The sequence below is a fragment of the Oncorhynchus nerka genome, unplaced genomic scaffold, assembly GCF_034236695.1.
Source record: "Oncorhynchus nerka isolate Pitt River unplaced genomic scaffold, Oner_Uvic_2.0 unplaced_scaffold_2048, whole genome shotgun sequence".
NCBI classification, from domain to species: domain Eukaryota; kingdom Metazoa; phylum Chordata; class Actinopteri; order Salmoniformes; family Salmonidae; genus Oncorhynchus; species Oncorhynchus nerka.
This window is the reverse complement of record NW_027039277.1, coordinates 29,586-52,500: the sequence shown is the minus strand read 5'-3', so window position 1 is coordinate 52,500 and position 22,915 is coordinate 29,586. Positions and strand designations below refer to the sequence as shown.

General features: G+C 46.5%; 1 pseudogene; it reads right to left on the bottom strand.

Moving 5' to 3' along the window:
* Nucleotides 1-22,915, bottom strand: part of LOC135567438 (uncharacterized) — a 31,943-nt pseudogene that overhangs the window by 521 nt on the left and 8,507 nt on the right.

Sequence of the window (22,915 nt, the reverse complement as noted above, 5' to 3'; positions counted from 1 at the left end):
TGACAGAAAGAGGCTTTAAGAACATTAACTGTACCTGGCTAAATGCAGATTAATATTTTGAGGAGACATTTAAGTATTTATTTATCTAGTTGTGGCACCAATTAGAACTGAACTGGCCGTTTCTGGAAACGAAATGGATTGGTGAGTTTTAGGTGGTCAGGGGAGCTGCAGTACCTGGGATGACCTTCAGGGCTCCGTTTTCTGCCAGTGAGTCGTCTAGAGCCAGCCACACCGACAGGACTGGACCCCCAGCTATTCCCCAGTACCTGGAGGAATCAGACAGCTGCTGAGTAAATACTTGTTATTACTCAAAACGTACTGTAGTAGTAGGAGTGGTGTAGCAGTAGTAATATTGTAGTACTACTGTAGTAGTTGTAGTGACAGTACTACAAGCAGTATTGAAGCAAATAGTAGTACTGTAGTAGTAGGAGTGGGATTGTGATAGTTGTAGTAGTAGTAGTAGCAGTAGTAGTACTGTAGTAGTAGAAGTAGTATTGTGATAGTAGTAGTATTGTAGCAGTGTTGTGGTAGTAGTAGCTGTAGTATTGCAGTAGTAGTAGTTGTACTGTAGTAGTAGGACTGGTGTAGTATGAAGTAATATTGTAGTAGTATTGTGGTAGTAGTAGCTGTAGTATTGTAGTTGTAGTAGTAGAGTAGTAGTTAGCGGTAGTGATGTATAGTTGTAATATTGGTACTACTGTAGTAGTTGTAGTAACAGTACTACAAGCAGTATTGATAGCGGTAGTAACTGTAGTATTTTACTATTTTTGAGATACTTGTAACTGACAGTAGTATTAGTATTGTAATAGTAATGTAGCTGTAGAAGTATTAGTGATGTACTCACCTCATATCCTGGTGCCAGGCCACGAAGGGCAGTCCAGTCTCACTCTGTTGGTTCTTCGATGACCTCACTTCCCTCCCCTCACTGGTCAGAGTGATGGCATCATTTCCGCCCGTGGCTGTGGGTGGGGGTTGTTGTACTTGCAGATGAAGCGTGAGTCTAGGGGCAGGTGATGACATCAGAGCCCAGGATGGACTGTACCACCTGTAGGATGTGGGGTGTTTGGCCAGGCCCATCACCCAGGGGTACTGCAGGTGCACATTGTGGAGACTGTACTGGGTATACTCCTCACCTGAAGTCAGGTAGACACAGGTAGATATCAGTCAATACAGGTAGATATAATTCAATACAGGAGAAACAGATAGATATCATTCAATACAGGTAGCTATATCATTCAATACAGATAGATATCATTCAATACAGGTAGATATCATTCAATACAGGTAGATACAGATAGATATCATTCAATACAGGTAGATATCATTCAATGCAGGTAGCTATCATTCAATACAGGTAGATACAGATAGATATCATTCAATACAGGTAGATATCATTCAATACAGGTAGATACAGATAGATATCATTCAATACAGGTAGATATCATTCATTACAGGTAGCTATCATTCAATACAGGTAGATATCATTCAATACAGGTAGATATCATTCAATACAGATAGATATCATTCAATACAGGTAGATATCATTCAATACAGGTAGATATCAGTCAATACAGGTAGCTATCATTCAATACAGGTAGCTATCATTCAATACAGGGAGATACAGATAGATATCATTCAATACAGGTAGATACAGATAGATATCATTCAATACAGGTAGCTATCATTCAATACAGGTAGATATCATTCAATACAGATAGATATCATTCAATACAGGTAGATATCATTCAATACAGATAGATACAGATAGATATCATTCAATACAGGTAGCTATCATTCAATACAGGTAGATATAATTCAATACAGGTAGATATCATTCAATACAGGTAGATATCATTCAATACAGGTAGCTATCATTCAATACAGGTAGATATCATTCAATACAGGTAGATATCATTCAATACAGGTAGATATCATTCAATACAGGTAGATATCATTCAATACAGGTAGATATCATTCAATACAGGTAGATATCATTCAATACAGGTAGATATCATTCAATACAGGTAGATATCATTCAATACAGGTAGATACAGATAGATATCATTCAATACAGGTAGATATCATTCAATACAGGAAGATATCATTCAATACAGGTAGATATAATTCAATACAGGTAGATATCATTCAATACAGGTAGATATCAGTCAATACAGGTAGATATCATTCAATACAGGGGAGATACAGATAGAATATCATTCAATACAGGTAGATATCATTCAATACAGGGAGATACAGATAGATATCATTCAATACAGGTAGATATCATTCATTACATGTAGACACAGGTATACATAATTCAATACAGGTAGATACCATTCAATACAGGTAGATATCATTCAAAACAGGTAGATATCATTCAATACAGGTAGATATAATTCAAAACAGGTAGATATCATTCAATACATGAAGAATATCATTACAAAACAGGTAGATATCATTCAATACAGGTAGATATCACTCAATACAGGTAGATATCATTCAATGCAGGTAGATATCATTCATTACAGGTATACAAAGATAGATATCATTCAATACAGGTAGAATATCATTGAAAACAGGTAGATATCATTCAATAAAGATAGATATCATTCATTACAGGTAGATACATATAGATATCATTCAACACAGGTAGATATCATTCAACACAGGTAGATATCATTCAATACAGGTAGATATCATTCAATACAGGTAGATATAATTCAAAACAGGTAGATATAATTCAATACAGGGAGATACAGATAGATATCATTCAATACAGGTAGATGTAATTCAACACAGATAGACAGAGGTAGATATATTCAACACAGATAGACAGAGGTAGATGTAATTCAACACAGATAGACAGAGGTAGATGTAATTCAACACAGATAGACAGAGGTAGATGTAATTCAACACAGATAGACAGAGGTAGATGTAATTCAACACAGATAGACAGAGGTAGATGTAATTCAACACAGATAGACAGAGGTAGATGTAATTCAACACAGATAGACAGAGTTAGATGTAATTCAACACAGACAGACAGAGGTAGATGTAATTCATAATACAGATAGACAGAGGTAGATGTAATTCAACACAGATAGACAGAGGTAGATGTAATTCAACACAGATAGACATAGATGTAATTCAACACAGATAGACAAGAGTGGTACTGATGTAATTCAACACAGATAGACAGAGGTAGATGTAATCAACACAGATCAGACAGATTACACATGTTATTCAACCGATAGACAGATTGAACACACTCAATAGATTCGTTCTAAAGGACATGTTTAACTAAAAGGCTGAACGAACAAGGCTGTTAACCTTCTGTTCCTAGGCCATCATTGAAAATATGAACTTGCCTAGTTACATAAAGGTGAAATAAAATAAAACCATAATCATGGTGGTATTACAGATGTATTGACCTCTAACCCTAACCCCCTCCTCCTCCTCGTCCCCTCCACTCACCGAACTCTCTCTCCAGGTGGTTGAAGGCCTGTCTGGCCTCCCTCAGCTCTCTGTGTCGTCTAGGACCGTACAGCAGAGAGGAATCCCTGCTGGTTGTAACGTTCTCTTCATCTGACACGTTGACACACCTCATCTCTGGGCTGGCTGCTGTACACGGCAGTCCTGACTGCGTCAACTCCACTGGGTGAAGGCTGTTTTTATAACCTGGAAAGAGAGGGAGAACAGAGAGACAAAGGGAGTGTGTCTTTGAGTTGTGCCCAGGCCATAAACAGGCGTCCTAACATAGGGATTTCTGTTTATCTTCATTAAACCTCAGCTTCTCCTCTCTCCTCTCTCTCTCTCCTCTCCTCTCCCTCTCTCTCTCTCTCTACCTCTCTTCTATCTCTCTCTCTCTCCTCTCCTTCTCTCCCTCACCCTCCTCCCCCCCTCTCTCTCTCTCTTCTCTCTCTACCTCTCTCTCTCTCTCTCTCTCTCTCTCTCTCTCTCTCTCTCTCTCTCTCTCTCTCTCTCTATCTCTCTGTCTCTCTCTCTCATAAAGAGACATAGCCACCCAAAGAGGAGCGTATGTGTGGTCACTGCATGACAGGGAGGTAGAGACAGAGATGCACTTTCTCCTTTACTGTGATAAATATTCCTCACAAAGAGATTCATTATTCACAGAAATGACTACATATATTCCAAATTTTTACAAATTGAACCCAGAGGAAAAACTAAGAATACTCATGAGGCGAAGGAGCAATGGCTCCTCTTGCAGCTAAATATGCATTTTCCTGCCATAGCCTGAGGGACACTGAATAATAACATCTGCATAGTAAACAGTAACTTACTTATTATTACTATTATTGTTATTACTATAATTATTAATGTGTATCATTCCAAATATGGGTGGTAATGGTAGTGATAACAGTTTAGTGATGGTAGTAGTAGTCGTAGTAATGATGATTGTAGTTGTAGTACTGATATAAAGAAGAAGATGACCGTTATTTAGTTAGAAGTTAGTTATAGTTTCATTTTCCATAATTATATTTATTACATTTCTACTATTGACTGTTACCATTTTATTGTTATTATTTCTGTATTTAATTTTGTATTATTATTTACTACCATTTTATATTATTATTTGCTATCATTTATAATTTTGTTACAATGTATATTGTATACATTGTTGCTTTGGCAATATTGACACAATGTTTTTCATGCCAATAAAGCAGCTTGAATTTGAATTTGAATTTGAGAGAGACAGAGACAGAGAGAGAGAGAGAGAGAGAGAGAGAGAGAGAGAGAGAGAGAGAGAGATAGAGAGATGAGAGAGAGAGAGAGAGAGACAGGAGACAGGGAGAGGAGGAGAGGTAGAGAGAGCAGAGAGAGAGAGAGAGACAGAGAGAGAGAGAGAGAGAGAGAGAGAGAGAGAGAGAGAGAGAGAGAGAGAGAGAGAGAGAGCGAGATAGAGAGAGAGAGAGAGAGAGAGAGAGAGAGACAGAGAGAGAGAGAGACAGAGAGAGAGAGAGAGAGAGAGAGAGAGAGAGAGAGAGAACCAAGGACTGATCACCCCAATCCACAAAAGTGGAGACAAATTTGACCCCAATAACTACCTTGGGAAAATCCTCTGCATTATTATTAACAGCAGACTCGTACATTTCCTCAATGAAAACAATGTACTGAGCAAATGTCAAATTGGCTTTTTACCAAATTACCGTACAACAGACCATGTATTCACCCTGCACACCCTAATTGACAACCAAACAAACCAAAACAAAGGCAAAGTCTTCTCATGCTTTGTTGATTTCAAAAAAGCCTTCGACTCAATCTGGCATGAGGGTCTGCTATACAAACTGATGGAAAGTGGTGTTGGGGGTAAAACATACGACATTATAAAATCCATGTACACAAACAACAAGTGTGCGGTTAAAATTGGCAAAAACACACACATTTCTTTCATACAGGGTCGTGGGGTTAGACAGGGATGCAGCTTAAGCCCCACCCTCTTCAACATATATATCAACGAATTGGCGCGGGCACTAGAAAAGTCTGCAGCACCCGGCCTCCCCTGCTAGAATCCGAAGTCAAATGTCTGCTGTTTGCTGATGATCTGGTGCTTCTGTCACCAACCAAGGAGGGCCTACAGCAGCACCTAGATCTTATGCACAGATTCTGTCAGACCTGGGCCCAGACAGTAAATCTCAGTAAGACCAAAATAATGGTGTTCCAAAAAGGTCCAGTCACCAGGACCACAAATACAAATTCCATCTAGACACTGTTGCCCTAGAGCACACAAAAACTATACATACCTTGGCCTAAACATCAGCGCCACAGGTAACTTCCACAAAGCTGTGAACGATCTGAGAGACAAGGCAAGAAGGGCCTTCTATGCCATCAAAAGAAACATAAATTTCAACATACCAATTAGGATTTGGCTAAAATACTTGAATCAGTCATAGAGCCCATTGCCCTTTATGGTTGTGAGGTCTGGGGTCCGCTCACCAACCAAGACTTCACAAAATGGGAAAAACACCAAATTGAGACTCTGCACGCAGAATTCTGCAAAAATATCCTCCGTGTACAACGTAAAACACCAAATAATGCATGCAGAGCAGAATTAGGCCGATACCCACTAATTATCAAAATCCAGAAAAGAGCTGTTAAATTCTACAACCACCTAAAAGGAAGCGATTCACAAACCTTCCATAACAAAGCCATCACCTACAGAGATGAACCTGGAGAAGAGTCCCTAAGCAAGCTGGTCCTGGGGCTCTGTTCACAAACACAAACACACCCTACAGAGCCCCAGGACAACAGCACAATTAGACCCAACCAAATCATGAGAAAACAAAAAGATAATTACTTAACACATTGGAAAGAATTAACAAAAAAACAGAGCAAACTAGAATGCTATTTGGCCCTAAACAGAGAGTACACAGTGGCAGAATACCTGACCACTGTGACTGACCCAAAATTAAGGAAAGCTTTGACTATGTACAGACTCAGTGAGCATAGCCTTGCTATTGAGAAAGGCAGCTGAAGGCAGACCTGGCTCTCAAGAGAAGACAGGCTATGTGCTCACTGCCCACAAAATGAGGTGGAAACTGAGCTGCACTTCCTAACCTCCTGCCCAATGTATGACCATATTAGAGAGACATATTTCCCCCAGATTACACAGATCCACAAAGAATTCGAAAACAAATCCAATTTTGAAAAACTCCCATATCTTTTGGGTGAAATTCCACAGTGTGCCATCACAGCAGCAAGATTTGTGACCTGTTGCCATTGAGAAAAGGGCAACCAGTGAAGAACAAACACCATTGTAAATGTACAACCATATTTATGCTTATTCATTTTATCTTGTGTCCTTTAACTATTTGTACATTGTATATATATATATAATATGACATTTGTAATGTCTTTACTGTTTTGAAACTTCTGTATGTGTAATGTTTACTGTTAATTTTTGTTGTTTTTCACTTTATATATTCACTTTGTATGTTGTCTACCTCACTTGCTTTGGCAATGTTAACACGTTTCCCCATGCCAATAAAGCCCTTGAATTGAATTGAATTGAATTGAATTGACAGAGAGCGAGAGAGAGAGAGAGAGACAGAGAGAGAGAGAGAGAGAGAGAGAGAGAGACAGAGACAGAGCCAGAGAGAGAGAGAGAAGAGAGAGAGAGAGAGAGAGAGAGAGAGAGAGAGAGAGAGAGAGAGAGAGAGAGAGAGAGAGAGAGACAGAGAGACAGAGAGAGAGAGAGAGAGAGAGAGAGAGGTTAAAGCCCATAAAAAGCATACCAAAGTCTTAAATACTTATTTGCTCTCCATACCTCTGTCTGCTTCTGCCGGAGTCTCAGATGTCTCCGTCTGTCTGACGGTGGTCTGATGTGTGGATGATGGCCTCCAGCAGTCGCTCTGTAGGTCAGTATGAAACTGTGGTAGTAGAAGTCTTGGTGATGTAGAGTCCTCAACCTGTGTGATCTTTTTATATACTGCCCTGCCAGGAGGGCTGAGCCGCAGGTGGAAACTACAGAAGTTAACCATCTAGAATGACAGTACAGGTGAAAGACTGAGCCGTGGTGACATTCCCTAGGTCATATTCATCATTTCAGACAGTTCATTAGGAGGAAGTACAAACTCTATGAATTTCCCTCTCATCAGTTGACAGTAATCTGACAGTCTTAAGACACATGAGGTGTGGAACGTACACAAAGACACTTTGTCAGAAACATACAGCCTACTTTCCTGTAGCTGGTACACAGAGCTGGCTTCTGGCTTCTCCTGCTATAGCGCCATCTACTGGTCAGTTGATTTCAGAGCCAGACACTCATCTAAACACACCATCACTTCATTATCACACGGTGATGCTCTGGAGTCTGTGTGAAGTGAACTCAGTGTTGTAAAGGGCAACATCCAATGTTGGAAGAAAATGATATTTATTCAAAGAGTAGGCTTCAGTGACTTTCACATTTATAAGGAAGGGTTTTTGATAAATACCAACTCATGGTGTTTCCATCATCTCAAATTATTATCATCTCAATTTATTCTGCTTCCTTCTCCTGAACTTGGTTCTTAGAAAAAGGGGCATTGTTAAAGGTGACACATCCATGAATGAATGACATGTCCCTCGCACCCGGAAAATAAACAAAACACTGTGAATTTCCGGTCTCATCCGGTGAGTCATGTGACATAAGACAGTAATGTGTAGAATAAACACAAGATGAATGCCATTCTAAAAAATAAGGCGCGATTTTAAAGGAGGAAGAGTTGAGACAAACATTCCATATTATCAAGGAAGACTATACAGGTGTAGAGTTCATCATGAGTCACCTCTCATCAGGTGACAGTTAGTCGGGGTGCATGGTAGCCTAGTGGTTAGAGCGGTGGACTAGCCACCGGCCTAGTTAAAATAAATAAAATAAAATACAAAAATATGAGAGTTCATCATGAATCACCTCTCATCAGGGGACATTCTGTAGTTCATCATGAATCACCTCTCATCAGGTGACATTCTGTAGTTCATCATGAATCACCTCTCATCAGGTGACATTCTGTAGTTCATCATGAATCACCTCTCATCAGGTGACAGACAGGGTCCCTCTACACACATCAACAACAACCTCCCTCGGAGCATCGTTGCTCATCGCGCCACAAAACAACTACTTCAGGACTCAGACTGAGTGACGTCACCGATTGAAACGCTATTAGCGCGAACCACTGCTAACTAGCTAGCCATTTCACATCGATTATACCTCTCATCAGGTGACAGTCATGTGACATTCTGTAGTTCATCATGTGTCACCTCTCATCATGTGACATTCTAGAGTTCATCATGTGTCACCTCTCATCAGGTGACAGTCATGTGACATTCTGTAGTTCATCATGTGGCCCTCTCATCAGGTGACATTCTAGAGTTCATCATGAGGCACCTCGTGACAGTCATGTGACATTCTAGAGATCATCATGTGTCACCTCTCATCAGGTGACAGTCATGTGACATTCTAGAGATCATCATGAGGCACCTCTCATCATGTGACAGTCATGTGACATTCTAGAGATCATCATGTGTCACCTCTCATCAGGTGACAGTCATGTGACATTCTGTAGTTCATCATGTGTCACCTCTCATCATGTGACATTCTAGAGTTCATCATGAGGCACCTCTCATCAGGTGACAGTCATGTGACATTCTGTAGTTCATCATGTGGCCCCTCTCATCTGGTGACAGTCATGTGACATTCTAGAGATCATCATGAGGCACCTCTCATCATGTGACAGTCATGTGACATTCTAGAGTTCATCATGAATCACCTCTCATCATGTGACAGTCATGTGACATTCTAGAGATCATCATGAGGCACCTCTCATCCGGTGACAGTCATGTGACATTCTGTAGTTCATCATGTGGCACCTCTCATCTGGTGACAGTCATGTGACATTCTGTAGTTCATCATGTGGCACCTCTCATCAGGTGACAGTCATGTGACATTCTGTAGTTCATCATGTGTCACCTCTCATCATCTGACAGTCATGTGACATTCTAGAGTTCATCATGAGGCCCCTCTCATCATGTGACATTCTAGAGTTCATCATGAGGCACCTTCATCATGTGACATTCTGTAGTTCATCATGTGTCACCTCTCATCATGTGACAGTCATGTGACATTCTGTAGTTCATCATGTGTCACCTCTCATCCGGTGACAGTCATGTGACATTCTAGAGTTCATCATGAGGCCCCTCTCATCATGTGACAGTCATGTGACATTCTAGAGTTCATCATGAATCACCTCTCATCAGGTGACAGTCATGTGACATTCTAGAGTTCATCATGAGGCACCTTTCATCATGTGACAGTCATGTGACATTCTGTAGTTCATCATGTGTCACCTCTCATCCGGTGACAGTCATGTGACATTCTAGAGTTCATCATGTGTCACCTCTCATCATGTGACAGTCATGTGACATTCTTTAAGACGCTGTAAGGTGTGGAACGTACAGAGACACTTGGAAGCCCAAGTCCCAAACTTATCCTTTCCACCCCAAGCTGACCCCAATGGATACTAAACCTGACCCTGCTAGATGTGGCAGTCTGGTGTTGTGCACATGGTGCGCTGCCTAGGGCTTAACCCTGTCCCAGCCATTAGCAACCTGTGGGTTACACAGGGAGCAGTGGCATTCAGGTGAATAAAACATCACAAAGTTTCTGACAGCTGTTATAAAAATTGAGCACACAGCCATGCAGTCTCCTTCACAGGATGACACCTTTCCAAAGAATCACTTTGTCAAATCTCTGCCCTGCTTGAGCTGCCCCGGTCAATTGTCAGTGCTGTTATTGTGAAATGTAAACATCTCGGAGCAACAACGGCTCAGCGGCGAAGTGGTAGGCCACACAAGCTCACAGAACGGGAGTTCCCGAGTGCTGAAGCGCGTAGTGCTTAAAAATCGTCTGTCTTCGGTAACTACGGAGTCCCAAACTGCCTCTGGAAGCAACGCAGCACAAGAACTGTTCGTTTCTATGGCCAACCACATACAAGCCTAAGACCGCCACATCGAAGCATCGGTTGGAATGGTGTAAAGCTCACCGTCATTGGAATCTGTAGCAGTGGAGACACAGTCTCTGGAGTGATGAATCACTCTTCATCATCTGGCAGACAAATCTGGGTTCGCAGATGCCAAGAGAATGCTACCTACCCCAATGCAGAGTGACAACTGTAAAGTTTGATGGAGGAGGAGCAATGGTATGTGGCTGTTTTTCATGGTTCAAGCCTTTAGCTCCAGTGAAGGGAAATCTTAACGCTACAGATTCTGGGCTTCCAATTTTAGGCCACAGTTTGGGAAGGCCCTTTCCTGTTTTTTTCATCATGACAATGCCCCTGTCCACAAAGTGAGGTTCGTACAGTATAGAGACAAAGTAGAATCACAATTCAACGGCTCAGACACAAGAGGTATGTGGCAGGGTCTACATTCAATCACGGATTACAAAAAGAAAACCAGCTCAGTCACGGACTAGGATGTCTTGCTCCCAGGCAGACTAAATAACTTTTTTGCCCGCTTTGAGGACAATACAGTGCCTCTGACACGGCCCGCAACCAAAACATGCGGACTCTCCTTCACTGCAGCAGAGGTGAGTAAAACATTTAAACGTGTTAACCCTCACAAGGCTGCAGGCCCAGACGGCATCCCCAGCCGCGCCCTCAGGGCATGCGCAGACCAGCTGGCTGGTGTGTTTACGGACATATTCAATCAATCCCTATCCCAGTCTGCTGTTCCCACATGCTTCAAGAGGGCCAAAATTGTTCCTGTTCCCAAGAAAGCTAAGGTAACTGAGCTAAACGACTAGCACTCACTTCCGTCATCATGAAGTGCTTTGAGAGACTAGTCAAGGACCATATCACCTCCACCCTACCTGACACCTAGACCCACTCCAATTTGCTTACCGCCCAAATAGGTCCACAGACGATGCAATCTCAACCACACTGCACTCCCTAACCCATCTGGACAAGAGGAATACCTATGTGAGAATGCTGTTCATCGACTACAGCTCGGCATTTAACACCATAGTGCCCTCCAAACTCGTCATCAAGCTCGAGACCCTGGGTCTCCACCCCGCCCTGTGCAACTGGGTACTGGACTTCCTGGACGAGCCGCCCCAGGTGGTGAGGGTAGGTAACAACATCTCCACCCCCGCTAATCCTCAACACTGGGGCCCCACAAGGGTGCGTTCTGAGCCCTCTCCTGTACTCCCTGTTCACCCGACTGCGTGGCCACACACGCCTCCAACTCAATCATCAAGTTTGCGGACGACACAACAGTGGTAGGCTTGATTACCAACAACGACGAGACGGCCTACAGGGAGGAGGTGAGGGCCCTTGGAGTGTGGTGTCAGGAAAATAACTTCACACTCAACGTCAACAAAACTAAGGAGATGATTGTGGACTTCGGGAAACAGCAGAGGGAACACCCCCCTATCCACATCGATGGGACAGTAGTGGAGAGGGTAGCAAGTTATAAGTTCCTCGGCGTACACATCACAGACAAACTGAATTGGTCCACTCACACTGACAGCGTCGTGAAGAAGGCGCAGCAGCGCCTCTTCAACCTCAGGAGGCTGAAGAAATTCGGCTTGTCACCAATAGCACTCACAAACTTCTACAGATGCACAATCGAGAGCATCCTGTCGGGCTGTATCACCGCCTGGTACGGCAACTGCTCCGCCCACAACCGTAGCTCTCCAGAGGGTAGTGAGGTCTGCACAACGCATCACCCCCGGGGGCAAACTACCTGCCCTCCAGGACACCTACACCACCCGATGTCACAGGAAGGCCATAAAGATCATCAAGGACAACAACCACCCGAGCCACTGCCTGTTCACCCCGCTATCATCCAGAAGGCGAGGTCAGTACAGGTGCATCAAAGCTGGGACCCCAGAGACTGAAAAACAGCTTCTATCTCAAGGCCATCAGACTGTTAAACAGCCACCACTAACATTGAGTGGCTGCTGCCAACACACTGACTCAACTCCAGCCACTTTAATAATGGGAATTGATGGGAATTGATGTAAAATATATCACTATCCACTTTAAACAATGCTACTTAATATAATGTTTACATACCCTACATTACTCAACTCATATGTCTATACTGTACTCGATACCATCTACTGCATCTAGACTATGCCGCTCTTTACCATCACTCATTCATATATCTTTATGTACATATTCTTTATCCCTTTACACTTGTGTGTATAAGGTAGTAGTTTTGGAATTGTTAGTTAGATTACTCGTTGGTAATTACTGCATTGTCGGAACTAGAAGCACAAGCATTTCGCTACGCTCGCATTAACATCTGCTAACCATGTGTATGTGACAAATAACATTTGATTTGATTTGATTTGAAATGGTTTATCGAGATCCGTGTGGAAGAACTTGACTGGCGTAGAGCCCTGACCTCAACCCCATTGAACACCTTTGGGATTAACCCTTTAAACAACGCCCAAGATGTTGCAAGGCAGGCTCGTGTTTCGAAGGACGCATGACTCTGGAAATCCGCCTCTCCGGAGTCCGTACGGGAGTTGCAGTGACAAGACTGTAACTACCAATTGGATATCACAAAATTGTGAAGAAAAAAAAGGATAAAAATATCAACAACCAAAACATTTTATAAATAAAATGCTACTAGACCCCTGGTGGAGGGGGTTATATGCCAGCCTCCACAATAAAACCCTGCTACTAGACCCCTGGTGGATGGGGTTATATGCCAGTGGTATAGCCCTGTGGTGGAGGGTTATATGCCAGCCTCCACAATAAAACCCTGCTAAAGACCCTGGTGGAGGGGGTTATATGCCAGTGGTATAGCCTCCACAATAAAACCCTGACTAGACCCTGGTGGAGGGGGTTATATGCCAGCCTCCACAATAAACCCTGCTAAGACCCCTGGTGGAGGGGTTATATGCCAGCCTCCACAATAAAACCCTGCTACTAGACCCCTGGTGGAGGGGGGTTATATGCCAGCCTCCACAATAAAACCCTGCTACTAGACCCCTGGTGGATGGGGTTATATGCCAGCCTCCACAATAAAACCCTGCTACTAGACCCTGGTGGAGGGGGTTATATGCCAGCCTCCACAATAAAACCCTGCTACTAGACCCCTGGTGGAGGGGGTTATATGCCAGCCTCCACAATAAAACCCTGCTACTAGACCCTGGTGGAGGGGGTTATATGCCAGTGGTATAGCCTCCACAATAAAACCCTGCTACTAGACCCCTGGTGGAGGGGGTTATATGCCAGCCTCCACAATAAAACCCTGCTACTAGACCCCTGAGGGGGTTATATGCCAGCCTCCACAATAAAACCCTGCTACTAGACCCCTGGTGGAGGGGGTTAAAACCCTATAGACCCCTGGTGGAGCCTCCACAATAAAACCCTGCTACTAGACCCCTGGTGGAGGGGGTTATATGCCAGTGGTATAGCCTCCACAATAAAACCCTGCTACTAGACCCCTGGTGGAGGGGTTATATGCCAGGGGATAGCCTCCACAATAAAACCCTGCTACTAGACCCTGGTGGAGGGGTTATATGCCAGCCTCCACAATAAAACCCTGCTACTAGACCCCTGGTGGAGGGGGTTATATGCCAGTGGTATAGCCTCCACAATAAAACCCTGCTACTAGACCCCTGGTGGGGGGTTATATGCCAGTGGTATAGCCTCCACAATAAAACCCTGCTACTAGACCCCTGGTGGAGGGGTTATATGCCAGTAGGATAGCCTCCACAATAAAACCCTGCTACTAGACCCCTGGTGGAGGGTTATATGCCAGTGGGATAGCCTCCACAATAAAACCCTTCTACTAGACCCTGGTGGAGGGGGTTATATGCCAGTAGGATAGCCTCCACAATAAAACCCTGCTACTAGACCCCTGGTGGAGGGGGTTATATGCCAGTGGGATAGCCTCCACAATAAAAAACTGCTACTAGACCCCTGGTGGAGGGGGTTATAGCCAGCCTCCACAATAAAACCCTGCTACTAGACCCCTGGTGGAGGGGGTTATATGCCAGTGGTATAGCCTCCACAATAAAACCCTGATACTAGACCCCTGGTGGAGGGGGGCCAGCCTCCATAAACCCTGCCAGACCCCTGGTGGAGGGGGTTATATGCCAGCCTCCAGCCTCCACAATAAAACCCTGCTACTAGACCCCTGGTGGAGGGGGTTATATGCCAGTAGGATAGCCTCCACAATAAAACCCTGCTACTAGACCCTGGTGGAGGGGGTTATATGCCAGTGGTATAGCCTCCACAATAAAACCCTGCTACTAGACCCCTGGTGGAGTGGGTTATATGCCAGTGGTATAGCCTCCACAATAAAACCCTGCTACTAGACCCCTGGTGGAGGGGGTTATATGCCAGCCTCCACAATAAAACCCTGCTACTAGACCCCTGGTGGAGGGGGTTATATGCCAGTGGTATAGCCTCCACAATAAAACCCTGCTACTAGACCCTGGTGGAGGGGGTTATATGCCAGTGGTATAGCCTCCACAATAAAACCCTGCTACTAGACCCTGGTGGAGGGGGGTTATATGCCAGTGGTATAGCCTCCACAATAAAACCCTGCTACTAGACCCCTGGTGGAGGGGGGTTATATGCCAGCCTCCACAATAAAACCCTGCTACTAGACCCCTGGTGGAGGGGGTTATATGCCAGTTATATAAAACCCTGCTACAGACCCCTGGTGGATATATGCCAGTCCTCCACAATAAAACCCTGCTACTAGACCCCTGGTGGAGGGGGTTATATGCCAGTGGTATAGCCTCACAATAAAACCCTGCTACTAGACCCCTGGTGGAGGGGGTTATATGCCAGTGGTATAGCCTCCACAATAAAACCCTGCTACTAGACCCCTGGTGGAGGGGGTTATATGCCAGTGGTATAGCCTCCACAATAAAACCCTGCTACTAGACCCTGGTGGAGGGGGTTATATGCCAGTGGTATAGCCTCCACAATAAAACCCTGCTACTAGACCCTGGTGGAGGGGGTTATATGCCAGTAGGATAGCCTCCACAATAAAACCCTGCTACTAGACCCCTGGTGGAGGGGTTATATGCCAGTGGTATAGCCTCCACAATAAAACCCTGCTACTAGACCCCTGGTGGAGGGGTTATATGCCAGTGGTATAGCCTCCACAATAAAACCCTGCTACTAGACCCCTGGTGGAGGGGGTTATATGCCAGTGGTATAGCCACAATAAAACCCTGCTACTAACCCCTGGTGGAATATGCCAGCCTCCACAATAAAACCCTGCTACTAGACCCCTGGTGGAGGGGGTTATATGCCAGTGGTATAGCCTCCACAATAAAACCCTGCTACTAGACCCCTGGTGGAGGGGTTATATGCCAGCCTCCACAATAAAACCCTGCTACTAGACCCTGGTGGAGGGGGTTATATGCCAGTGGTATAGCCTCCACAATAAAACCCTGCTACTAGACCCCTGGTGGAGGGGTTATATGCCAGTGGTATAGCCTCCACAATAAAACCCTGCTACTAGACCCCTGGTGGAGGGGGTTATATGCCAGTGGTATAGCCTCCACAATAAAAACCCTGCTACTAGACCCCTGGTGGAGGGGTTATATGCCAGTGGTATAGCCTCCACAATAAAACCCTGCTACTAGACCCCTGGTGGAGGGGGTTTATGCCAGTGGTATAGCCTCACAATAAAACCCTGCTACTAGACCCCTGGTGGAGGGGGTTATATGCCAGTGGTATAGCCTCCACAATAAAACCCTGCTACTAGACCCTGGTGGAGGGTTATATGCCAGCCTCCACAATAAAACCCTGCTACTAGACCCTGGTGGAGGGGGTTATATGCCAGTGGTATAGCCTCCACAATAAAACCCTGCTACTAGACCCCTGGTGGAGGGGGTTATATGCCAGTGGTATAGCCTCCACAATAAAACCCTGCTACTAGACCCCTGGTGGAGGGGTTATATGCCAGTGGTATAGCCTCCACAATAAAACCCTGCTACTAGACCCCTGGTGGAGGGGTTATATGCCAGTGGTATAGCCTAAAACCACTAGACCCCTAAAACCCCTGCTACTAGACCCCTGGTGGAGGGGTTATATGCCAGTGGTATAGCCTCCACAATAAAACCCTGCTACTAGACCCCTGGTGGAGGGGTTATATGCCAGTGGTATAGCCTCCACAATAAAACCCTGCTACTAGACCCCTGGTGGAGGGGGTTATATGCCAGTGGTATAGCCTCCACAATAAAACCCTGCTACTAGACCCCTGGTGGAGGGGTTATATGCCAGTGGTATAGCCTCACAATAAAACCCTGCTACTAGACCCCTGGTGGAGGGGTTATATGCCAGCCTCCACAATAAAACCCTGCTACTAGACCCCTGGTGGAGGGTTATATGCCAGTGGTATAGCCTCCACAATAAAACCCTGCTACTAGACCCCTGGTGGAGGGGGGGTTATATGCCAGTGGTATAGCCTCCACAATAAAAACCCTGCTACTAGACCCCTGGTGGAGGGGGTTATAGTGCCTCCACAATAAAACCCTGCTACTAGACCCTGGTGGATTATATGCCAGCCTCCACAATAAAACCCTGCTACTAGACCCCTGGTGGAGGGGGTTATATGCCAGTGGGATAGCCTCCACAATAAAACCTGCTACTAGACCCCTGGTGGAGGGTTATATGCCAGTGGGGATAGCCTCCACAATAAAACCCTGCTACTAGACCCTGGTGGAGGGGGGTGCCAGCCTCCACACAAAACCCTGCTACTAGACCCTGGTGGAGGGGGTTATATGCCAGTGGGAAAACCCTGCTACTAGACCCTGGTGGACCTCTAGTAGCAGGGTTTTATTGTGGAGGCTATACCACTGGCATATAACCCTCCACCAGGGGTCTAGTAGCAGGGTTTTATTGTGGAGGCTATACCACAGGCATATAAACCCTCCACCAGGGGTCTAGTAGCAGGGTTTTATTGTGGAGGCTGGCATATAACCCTCCACCAGGGGTCTAGTAGCAGGGTTTTATTGTGGGGCTATACCACTGGCATATAACCCTCCACCAGGGGTCTAGTAGCAGGGTTTTATTGTGGAGGCTATACCACTGGCATATAACCCCTCCACCAGGGGTCTAGTAGCAGGGTTTTATTGTGGAGGCTATACCACTGGCATATAACCCCTCCACCAGGGGTCTAGTAGCAGGGTTTTATTGTGAGGCTATCCCACTGGCATATAACCCCTCCACCAGGGGTCTAGTAGCAGGGTTTTATTGTGGAGGCTATACCACTGGCATATAACCCCCTCCACCAGGGATCTAGTAGCAGGGTTTTATTGTGGAGGCTATCCCACTGGCATATAACCCCTCCACCAGGGGTCTAGTAGCAGGGTTTTATTGTGGAGGCTATCCCACTGGCATATAACCCTGCTCCACCAGGGGTCTAGTAGCAGGGTTTTATTGTGGAGGCTGGCATATAACCCCCCCACCAGGGGTCTAGTAGCAGGGTTTTATTGTGGAGGCTATCCCACTGGCATATAACCCCATCCACCAGGGGTCTAGTAGCAGGGTTTTATTGTGGAGGCTATACCACTGGCATATAACCCCCTCCACCAGGGGTCTAGTAGCAGGGTTTTATTGTGGAGGCTATACCACTGGCATATAACCCCCTCCACCAGGGGTCTAGTAGCAGGGTTTTATTGTGGAGGCTATTTACATTTACATTTAAGTCATTTAGCAGACGCTCTTATCCAGAGCGACTTACAAATTGGTGCATTCACCTTATGACATCCAGTGGAACAGTAGTGCATCTAAATCTTTTAAGGGGGTGAGAGGGATTACTTTATCCTATCCTAGGTATTCCTTAAAGAGGTGGGGTTTCAGGTGTCTCCGGAAGGTGGTGATTGACTCCGCTGTCCTGGCGTCGTGAGGGAGTTTGTTCCACCATTGGGGGGCCAGAGCAGCGAACAGTTTTGACTGGGCTGAGCGGGAACTGTACTTCCTCAGTGGTAGGGAGGCGAGCAGGCCAGAGGTGGATGAACGCAGTGCCCTTGTTTGGGTGTAGGGCCTGATCAGAGCCTGGAGGTACTGAGGTGCCGTTCCCCTCACAGCTCCGTAGGCAAACACCATGGTCTTGTAGCGGATGCGAGCTTCAACTGGAAGCCAGTGGAGAGAGCGGAGGAGCGGGGTGACGTGAGAGAACTTGGGAAGGTTGAACACCAGACGGGCTGCGGCGTTCTGGATGAGTTGTAGGGGTTTAATGGCACAGGCAGGGAGCCCAGCCAACAGCGAGTTGCAGTAATCCAGACGGGAGATGACGAGTGCCTGGATTAGGACCTGCGCCGCTTCCTGTGTGAGGCAGGGTCGTACTCTGCGGATGTTGTAGAGCATGAACCTACAGGAACGGGCCACCGCCTTGATGTTAGTTGAGAACGACAGGGTGTTGTCCAGGATCACGCCAAGGTTCTTGGCGCTCTGGGAGGAGGACACAATGGAGTTGTCAACCGTGATGGCGAGATCATGGAACGGGCAGTCCTTCCCGGGAGGAAGAGCAGCTCCGTCTTGCCGAGGTTCAGCTTGAGGTGGTGATCCGTCATCCACACTGATATGTCTGCCAGACATGCAGAGATGCGATTCGCCACCTGATCATCAGAAGGGGAAAGGAGAAGATTAATTGTGTGTCGTCTGCATAGCAATGATAGGAGAGACCATGTGAGGTTATGACAGAGCCAAGTGACTTGGTGTATAGCGAGAATAGGAGAGGGCCTAGAACAGAGCCCTGGGGGACACCAGTGGTGAGAGCACGTGGTGTGGAGACGGATTCTCGCCACGCCACCTGGTAGGAGCGACCTGTCAGGTAGGACGCAATCCAAGCGTGGGCCGCGCCGGAGATGCCCAACTCGGAGAGGGTGGAGAGGAGGATCTGATGGTTCACAGTATCGAAGGCAGCCGATAGGTCTAAAGGATGAGAGCAGAGGAGAGAGTTAGCTTTAGCAGTGCGGAGCGCCTCCGTGATACAGAGAAGAGCAGTCTCAGTTGAATGACTAGTCTTGAAACCTGACTGATTTGGATCAAGAAGGTCATTCTGAGAGAGATAGCGGGAGAGCTGGCCAAGGACGGCACGTTCAAGAGTTTTGGAGAGAAAAGAAAGAAGGGATACTGGTCTGTAGTTGTTGACATCGGAGGGATCGAAATGTAGGTTTTTTCAGAAGGGGTGCAACTCTCGCTCTCTTGAAGACGGAAGGGACGTAGCTAGCGGTCAGGGATGAGTTGATGAGCGAGGTGAGGTAAGGGAGAAGGTCTCCGGAAATGGTCTGGAGAAGAGAGGAGGGGATAGGGTCAAGCGGGCAGGTTGTTGGGCGGCCGGCCGTCACAAGACGCGGATTTCATCTGGAGAGAGGGGGAGAAAGAGGTCAGAGCATAGGGTAGGGCAGTGTGAGCAGAACCAGCGGTGTCGTTTGACTTAGCAAACGAGGATCGGATGTCGTCGACCTTCTTTTCTCAAAATGGTTGACGAAGTCATCTGCAGAGAGGGAGGAGGGGGAGGGGGAGGAGGATTCAGGAGGGAGGAGAAGGTTGCAAAGAGCTTCCTAGGGTTAGAGGCAGATGCTTGGAATTTAGAGTGGTAGAAAGTGGCTTTAGCAGCAGAGAGAGAAGAGGAAAATGTAGAGAGGAGGGAGTGAAAGGATGTCAGGTCCGCAGGGAGGCGGGTTTTCCTCCATTTCCGCTCGGCTGCCCGGAGCCCTGTTCTGTGAGCTCGCAATGAGTCCATTGAGCCACGGAGGCGGGAGGGGAGGACCGAGCCGGCCTGGAGGATAGGGGACATAGAGAGTCAAAGGATGCAGAAAGGGAGGAGAGGAGGGTTGAGGAGGCAGAATCAGGAGATAGGTTGGAGAAGGTTTGAGCAGAGGGAAGAGATGATAGGATGGAAGAGGAGAGAGTAGCGGGGAGAGAGAGCGAAGGTTGGGACGGCGCGATACCATCCGAGTAGGGGCAGTGTGGGAAGTGTTGGATGAGAGCGAGAGGGAGAAGGATACAAGGTAGTGGTCGGAGACTTGGAGGGGAGTTGCAATGAGGTTAGTGGAAGAACAGCATCTAGTAAAGATGAGGTCGAGCGTATTTCCTGCCTTGTGAGTAGGGGGGAAGGTGAGAGGGTGAGGTCAAAAGAGGAGAGGAGTGGAAAGAAGGAGGCAGAGAGGAATGAGTCAAAGGTAGACGTGGGGAGGTTAAAGTCGCCCAGAACTGTGAGAGGTGAGCCGTCCTCAAGGAAAGGAGCTTATCAAGGCATCAAGCTCATTGATGAACTCTCCGAGGAACCTGGAGGGCGATAAATGATAAGGATGTTAAGCTTGAAAGGGCTGGTAACTGTGACAGCATGGAATTCAAAGGAGGCGATAGACAGATGGGTAAGGGGAAAGAGAGAATGACCACTTGGGAGAGATGAGGATCCCGGTGCCACCACCCCGCTGACCAGAAGCTCTCGGGGTGTGCGAGAACACGTGGGCAGACGAAGAGAGAGCAGTAGGAGTAGCAGTGTTGTCTGTGGTGATCCATGTTTCCGTCAGTGCCAAGAAGTCGAGGACTGGAGGGAGGCATAGGCTGAGATGAACTCTGCCTTGTTGGCCGCAGATCGGCAGTTCCAGAGGCTACCGGAGACCTGGAACTCCACGTGGGTCGTGCGCGCTGGGACCACCAGATTAGAGTGGCGCGGCCACGCGGTGTGGAGCGTTTGTATGGTCTGTGCAGAGAGGAGAGAACAGGGATAGACAGACACATAGTTGACAGGCTACACAAGAGGCTACGCTAATGCAAAGGAGATTGGAATAACAAGTGGACTACACGTCTCGAGTGTTCAGAAAGTTAAGCTTACGTAGCAAGAATCTTATTGACTAAAATGATTAAAATGATACAGTACTGCTGAAGTAGGCTAGCTGGCAGAGGCTGCGTTGTTGACTATGTAGGCTAGCTGGCAGTGTCTGCGTTGTTGACACTACACTAATCAAGTCGTTCCGTTGAGTGTAATGGTTTCTACTGTGCTACTGTGCTGCTATTCGGGGCTAGCTGGCTAGCTAGCAGTGTTGATTTACGTTACGTTGCGTTAAAAGAACGACAATAGCTGGCTAGCTAACCTAGGAAATCGCTCAAGACTACACAATTATCTTTGATACAAAGACGGCTATGTAGCTAGCTATGTAGCTAGCTACGATCAAACAAATCAAGCCGTTGTACTGTAATGAAATGAAAAATGTGATACTACCTGTGGAGCGAAGCGAAATGCGACCGGATTGTTGAGTGCGGAAGTTCTATACCACTGGCATATAACCCCCTCCACCAGGGGTCTAGTAGCAGGGTTTTATTGTGGAGGCTATCCCACTGGCATATAACCCCCTCCACCAGGGTCTAGTAGCAGGGTTTTATTGTGGAGGCTGGCATATAACCCCTCCACCAGGGGTCTAGTAGCAGGGTTTTATTGTGGAGGCTATCCCACTGGCATATAACCCCCTCCACCAGGGGTCTAGTAGCAGGGTTTTATTGTGGAGGCTATACCACTGGCATATAACCCCCTCCACCAGCGGTCTAGTAGCAGGGTTTTATTGTGGAGGCTATCCCACTGGCATATAACCCCATCCACCAGGGGTCTAGTAGCAGGGTTTTATTGTGGAGGCTGGCATATAACCCCCTCCACCAGGGGTCTAGTAGCAGGGTTTTATTGTGGAGGCTATACCACTGGCATATAACCCCCTCCACCAGAGGTCTAGTAGCAGGGTTTTATTGTGGAGGCTATACCACTGGCATATAACCCCCTCCACCAGGGGTCTAGTAGCAGGGTTTTATTGTGGAGGATATACCACTGGCATATAACCCCCTCCACCAGGGGTCTAGTAGCAGGGTTTTATTGTGGAGGCTGGCATATAACCCCCTCCACCAGGGGTCTAGTAGCAGGGTTTTATTGTGGAGGCTATCCCACTGGCATATAACCCCCTCCACCAGGGGTCTAGTAGCAGGGTTTTATTGTGGAGGCTATACCACTGGCATATAACCCCCTCCACCAGGGGTCTAGTAGCAGGGTTTTATTGTGGAGGCTATACCACTGGCATATAACCCCCTCCACTAGGGGTCTAGTAGCAGGGTTTTATTGTGGATGCTGGCATATAACCCCCTCCACCAGGGGTCTAGTAGCAGGGTTTTATTGTGGAGGCTATACCACTGGCATATAACACCCTCCACCAGGGGTCTAGTAGCAGGGTTTTATTGTGGAGGCTGGCATATAACCCCCTCCACCAGGGGTCTAGTAGCAGGGTTTTATTGAGGAGGCTATACCACTGGCATATAACCCCCTCCACCAGGGGTCTAGTAGCAGGGTTTTATTGTGGAGGCTATCCCACTGGCATATAACCCCCTCCACCAGGGGTCTAGTAGCAGGGTTTTATTGTGGAGGCTGGCATATAACCCCCTCCACC